Source organism: Gopherus flavomarginatus, chromosome 4 (assembly GCF_025201925.1).
Source record: "Gopherus flavomarginatus isolate rGopFla2 chromosome 4, rGopFla2.mat.asm, whole genome shotgun sequence".
Lineage (NCBI taxonomy): Eukaryota > Metazoa > Chordata > Testudines > Testudinidae > Gopherus > Gopherus flavomarginatus.
Genome location: NC_066620.1, coordinates 115014807 through 115021718, shown reverse-complemented (window position 1 = coordinate 115021718; position 6912 = coordinate 115014807).

The window sequence follows — 6912 nt, the reverse complement described above, 5'->3', positions numbered from 1 at the left end:
TACAACAGCCTGTGAATCTGATCATACAATGAATCTCTCCCTCTTTTCTTATTAGACTTAGATGTAGCCACACAGCCTTAACACTGTATCTTCAAACACAGAGCATAGCCTCAAGGCAACTCACTCTTTCCTCAAATCATCGGAGAGCCAAATTAAGTTCTTTTGTGCAACCAACAATCTCCAGTTTCCGCTCTGAACACCTAGCTGGGAAGAAAGAGTCCATGAGCTCGGGCCCAGCACTACCGTGTTGTCAACAGTAGCTCAGTCTTAACCTTGGTCACATATCTTCAACTCCTGCAATTCAACAAAAGGGCTTCATCACAGCTTTTCTTTGCCCAAACTCCAAAAAGGAGCAGCAACTCAGTTTCTGACCCGTCCAGTTCCAGAGGACGCCCACCATGGGATCTGTAGTCTTTGAAAGTCAGTATCTAGTATACAGAGATCTATCTAAGCAGAATGCCTCTGATAGGAGAGACCTACACCATTTTCTCCATCCCCTAATGCTTGTTCCATCCAAAATTTTTGCATTGTTTTTATAACTCCCATAGTCCCATGCTCTGCTTTTTAGTCTCTGCCATATCTCTGGAAGAAGCATGGACCTTGCAGAGCTCAATGCAGTTCTAATGACCATTTCTAATACAGGACACAATTCTCATGTGTTTGTGGGACTTCAAGTGTTATAACAGAAAACAATTTGACAGCTTCTTTTACTTTATAGTCCTTCCCCAATTCTAGTAACCTGTGCAATGGGACAGACAGGAATGACTTAAGCAAGGAACTGACATTAGAAGGTCTGAAAGTCCTTCTTTGAAGTCTTTCAAGTTCAACTCTGATATTCTTCTTACAGATTTGTTTGTTCAGTAGTGTTTTCTTAAACTGTTATTGTTTTAGTGCTAAGATTTATAGTTATTGGAACCATTTTCCCTTAAATGCAGCCTAATATCTATTAGAATGAAGCTACTCCCTCATCTTAGAAAAACAGATTAAAGAATTAAAAACAAAACAAACAAAAGAAAAAACACAACACACCCTTTGAGCAGGTTTCCTGCATTGTAGTAGTGAATCTCTCTTAGGTCCTGGTTTTGCCATAGAACCTACACAGAACTCATTGAAAAAGCAGTGCCCTTATATTTTGTTTCAAATAAGCTTTGGACCCAACAAAGTACATCAGTTACTCCATTTTACTTAGACTATTCCAGGGGTCAGCAACCTCTGGCACGCGGCTCGCCAGGGTAAGCACCCTAGCAGGCCAGGCCAGTTTGTTTACCTGCCGCATCAGCAGGTTCAACCGACCGCGGCTCCCACTGGCCGCTGTTCGCCATCCCAGGCCAGTGAGGGTGACAGGAAGCTGAGGCCAGCGCATCCCTCGCCGCTTCCTGCCACCCTCATTGGCCTAGGACGGCAAACCGCGGCCAGTGGGAGCCGCGGTCGTCCGAACCTGCCGATGCAGCAGGTAAACAAACTGGCCTGGCCTGCTAGGGTGCTTACCCTGGAGAGCCACATGCCAGAGGTTGCTGATCCCTGGACTATACTTTATGTGGAGGGTGGGGGGAAACCAAACAATCATGAAAGCAACCAGTCACAAAAGACTTTTCAGATGACATATGTTCATTATTAGCCTATACTTTTTAGAGCTATACAAGCCACTATGAAGTTATTGGTCTTCACTGCTGAATATAGATTTTTACCCCTCTCCCACCATACCATTGCCCCTTTTAGTACTACAGACAATATCTTTCAGGGTCTCTACATGGAATCCAGTTACTTGTGGATCTGGGAAGTCTTCAAGATAAGAGTAAACGGTTTCCCTTGCGAAGACCCAGCTGTAAATACCATCTTCAGGAGGCGCAATGATACATGCACCCTGACAAGACAGGCTAAAACAAAAAGCCTCCACCTAAATAAATACATCTAAGTACAGAATAGCCAATACCTGCAGGACTGCTGTCCTGATGGCCCCTTTCAAAACATCCATATTTTTATTCATCAGCATCAAAGCATCTTCAGGAGAAACAGGTATTTTGGTGCCCTCTGACAATATAATCAAGTGCTCGTATACTGCTGCAATGTAGCTATCCAAGATACACGCCTTAAGGACAGGCAGAATAAAAGCTGCAATGTAAACATAAGGCTGGGAACAGGCCATGTTTGAAGCTTGGGAGTTGCCCAAAAATGACTGCAAGTGTGGGCACGACTAGGGGACTAAATCAGAAAACTGATTGCCTCGCTTTGGAAACCTCCATTACCTATTTAATCAAGGGATTCTGTTACAGGAAATCAACATTGTGCAACACAGTTACCACATCTAGAAAAAGTCTTACACCATAAAGGACAGAAGACCTGCACAAGTAATGCTGTGCCATTTTAATGACCTTTTTGTTGACATAGAAGTCAGGGACAAAAGCTGCAGAAACACTGCAGTGCTGATTTAGAAACAGAGCAAGTCTATGGCAGAGCCAATAGTGTGAATTCATGGCTAGCTAGCCAGCTCAATAGAAAAACAGGTTGGGGGTCGGAGGGGGGGGGGAATCATAGCAGGGTCTGGTTACTCTTTACCTTGTTACTAATTTATACATGCTGGGCTAAATTCTTCTGCCTTAAATCAGTTTATTTACTGAATTAGGATCGTTTGCATGAGTAAGCCAAATAGGATTTAACGGCAGGAGATGAAAGCTGAAGGCTGGAACACTTAAGAACAACATTTTAATAAATAAAACTTATTTTAAAAACACTGTAGCTGATACAGTTAGGCAACCTTGAGAACAATGTTAGTAAAGAGAACTGGTTAACCTGTTTGGGCCCAGAACCATTTAAGACCAAAAAAAGCCCCAGAACGTTAGGTTCTGAAGTTGCACAGATGACCAAAAATTATACAAAAATAGGTGAGAATAATCTAATACTAACAAAAAACCCATGCAAACCAAGCTTTCACTGGCCATTCCAGACAAATAGTTTTATTACTAAAACCACCCATAGCAAGCTACGCTAAAGTAGCACAGAGGATTAAAATGATACATACACTACAGCTAACTGAGAACATATTACTTATGAAAAAACAGGCCATACTGATCTTTAGCTGCCTATTCTGGGCAACAGAATAGTTTTATATTAATAAAGCCACTAGGGCTGTCGATTAATCACAGTTAACTCATGCAATTAACTCAATTAAATTGCAATTAAACACTACTAATTAAATATATTGGATTTTTTTCTACATTTTCATATATATTGTATTTTATGTTGTAACTGAAATCAAAGTGCATATTATTTTTCATTACAAATATTTGCCTAAAAATGATATAGTATTTCAATTCACCTCATACAAGTACTGTAGTGCAACCTCTATTGTGAAACTTAGAGTCGATTTTTGTTATATGACTGCACTCAAAACCAAAATAATGTAGAACTTCAGACTCTACAAGTCCCCTCAGTCCTACTTGTTGTTTAGCAAATTGCTCAGACAAACAAGTTTGTTTATATTTACAGGAGCTAATGCTGCCCTCTTCTTATTCACGTCACTAGAAAGTGAGAACACGTATTTGCATGGCATTTTTGTAGCCAGTATTGCAAAGTATTTACATACCAGATACACTAAACGTTCATATGCCCGTTCATGCTTCGGCCACCATTCCAGAGGACATCCTTCCATGCTGGTGATGCTTGTTAAGCAAAACACACATACAAACACGTCATTAGTTAAATTTGTGACTGAACTCCTTGGGGGAAAAGTGTAAGTCCCCTGCTCTGTTTTACCTACATTCTGCCATATATTTAACATTATAGCAGTCTCACATGACGACTCAGCACATATTCATTTTAACACCACTTTCACTGCAGATTTGACAAAACACAAAATGTACCAATGTGAGATTTCTAAAGAGAGTTACAACACTGGACCCAAGGTTTAAGACTCGTAAGTGCCTTCCAAAATCTGAGAGGGATGAGATGTACACCATGCTTTTAGAAGTTTTAAAAGAGCAACACTCCAATGCGGAAACTCCAGAACCTGAACCACCAAAAAAGAAAAAAAAAAAAAAAAAAAAAAAGAAGATCAACCTTGTGCTGGTGATATCTGACTCAGATAATAAAAATAAACTTGTGTCTGTCTGCACTGCTTTGGATTCTTATCAAACATAACCCATCATCAGCATGGATGCACGTCTCCTGGAATAGTGGTTGAAGCATGAAGGGACATATGAATCTTTAGTGCATGTGACACGTAAATATCTTGCAATTCTGGCTACAACAGTGCCAAGAGAATGCCTGTTCTCACTGTCAGGTGACATTGGAAACAAGAACCGGGCAGTATTATCTACTGCAAATGTAAACAAACTTGTTTGTCTGAGCAATTCGCTAAACAAGAAAGACGACTGAGTGGACTTGCAGGCTCTAAGATTTTAGATTGCATTCAAAAATAAAACCGTTTTTTGTACATAATTCTACATTTGTAAGTTCAACTTTCATGATAAAGAGATTGCACTACAGTACTAGTATTAGGTGAATTGAAAGAAAGATTTAAAAAAAAAAAAAACAAAAACACATGCAGTGCAAATACTTAGGGTGACCGGATCACACAGGTGAAATATCGGGACGCGGGCCAGAGCAAAAAACATGGCCGCCGGAGCTCCACGCCCCACCCCCCGCACCAGCATGCCTCCGCTCTGTTTCCACCTCCCTCCAGCGCTTGCACCACCATACAGCTGATCAGTGCAAGCCTGGGAGGGAGTGTGGAGGAGGAGGAGGAGGAGGAATACAGCGTGCTTGGGGAAGAGGCAGGGCCAGGGCAGGGATTTGGGGAGGGATCCAATGGGGGAAGTAGGGGGCGCAAGCCTCTTCCAGGCTCCATTTCACTTGTGAGTGGAGCCAAAATATTGGGACAATTTGCATCCCGAAAGAAGGTAGGTCGGGAGGCGGGACAAATAAGCAAATATTGGGACTGTCCCGATAAAATCAGGACGTCTGGTCACCCTACAAATACCTGTAATCAAAAATATAAAATGAGCACTGTACACTTTGTATTCTGTGTTGTAATTGAAATCAATATATTTGAAAATGCAGAAAACATCCAAAAAAATTTAAATAAATGGTATTCTTTTATTGTTTAGATCTTGTGGTTATTTTTAAATCTCTTGACAGCCCTAAAAGCCACCAAAAACAAGCAGTTTCAGCTTTCAAACTAATCTTCAGGTTCCCATTCTGGTCAGTATAACAGGGTATCCAGACCAGCATACTGTTATCAGAGCAATAAAGCTAAAGCGGGCCTAAAGAAAGAAAGAATTCTAGAAATATCTTTACTGAAATTTATTTATTTGTAAGTACACGAAAATCTTCATTCTTTAAACTTGGAGAACATTTATGGTGGGAAATATTTTATAGAAGATACTGGTTACTTCCAATCCATGTTTTCCACCTACAGGTGAAAACCCTTTGTTGTTTATCAAATGCTTAAGATAGCATAAGCTTCTTCTAAACATTTGCAAATAATTTTGCACCTAAATGCAAGGCTTCATATAACCACTGCCTGATATCATATGAACAACAAGATGTTTTATGTACAAATATTGCAACACAAGGTAATTCAATGCTAGACCTGGTGAAGTGAAGAAACAGATTGACAGAACCAGAAGGGTACTGAGAAGTCACCTACTACAAGACAGGCCCAACAAAGAAAGTAACAGAACGTCACTAGCCGTCACCTACAGCCCCCAACTAAAACTTCTCCAGTGCATCAAGAGTCTACAACCTATCCTGAAGGACAATCCCTCACTCTCACACACCTTGGGAGACAGGCCAGTCTTCACTTACAGACAGCCCCCCCAACCTGAAAGAAAGACTCACCAACAACTGCACACCACACAACAAAAAATACCAACCTGGGAACCAAACCCTGCAACAAACCCTGGTGCCAATTCTGTCCATATATCTAGTCAAGGGACACAATCATATTACCTAACCACACCATCAGGGGTTGTTCACTTGCACATCTAACAATGTGATATCTGCCATCATGTGCCAGCAGTGCCCCTCTGTCACGTACGTTGACTACACTTTACTGCCTGGGGGAAGCAAATTACACATCTCCGAAAAATCCGACATCCTGTCAGCCAAGCTTCTCAGGGTACTGGGAAGAGCTGTCTCATGCAAGCACGTCTGATGTGGAAAATTAAGTCAAAGTTTTGGAAGCAGTTGGTGGGTTTTAAAATTAGAGAGTTCTGAAATTATACCCACAGCCACTAGAAAAATTTCTGTGTACAGGTAAGAGTTGTCCTGCACCAAAGAGTCTCATTCAGAACTCAATTTCAGAATATTTAGGTTGAAAAAAATCATTGTTTGCAATGGGCACCTAGAAACAGGAAGAGCTATATGATGCCAAGATGGAGAAAGTCCTGATGGCCTATAAAACAGGGATATCAAGGGCAAGTGGTCAGAGAAGGGTGAGAGACAGCATGCTTAAGCAGCCAGAACAATGGTGAACAAAACATCCTAATTTTCAAGTGGTGATCCAGTAGATAATACTGAAAACAAGGTATCACTAGTTTCATTATAATGAGCCAGCTGACCAGCCTGCCACTGGCCCCATAATCCACCATCCGACAATCCTCTTCTAGCATTTAGATTAAACTTTGGATTCAACTTCTTCTGACTTCAATCCTGGTACCTCAAATTCTTGCAAAGGCATGCAAGGGATTTGAGCTACCCCAGATCCCAAAGCACATAAACCAGAGAGTTGGTGTGATTCATAGTCTGGCATGCACGATGGGAAACGCTGCAAGTGTGCCTTTAAAGGGAGGGAGAGAGCACTGCATTGAAGCGGATGGCAAGAGCTCCCCTACGCTTCCCATAGAGAGTAAGGCAAAAATAGGAACTACGTGGGAAGAAGCAAAAGCTGGTCAAAGTTGGAATTTCTGTTCC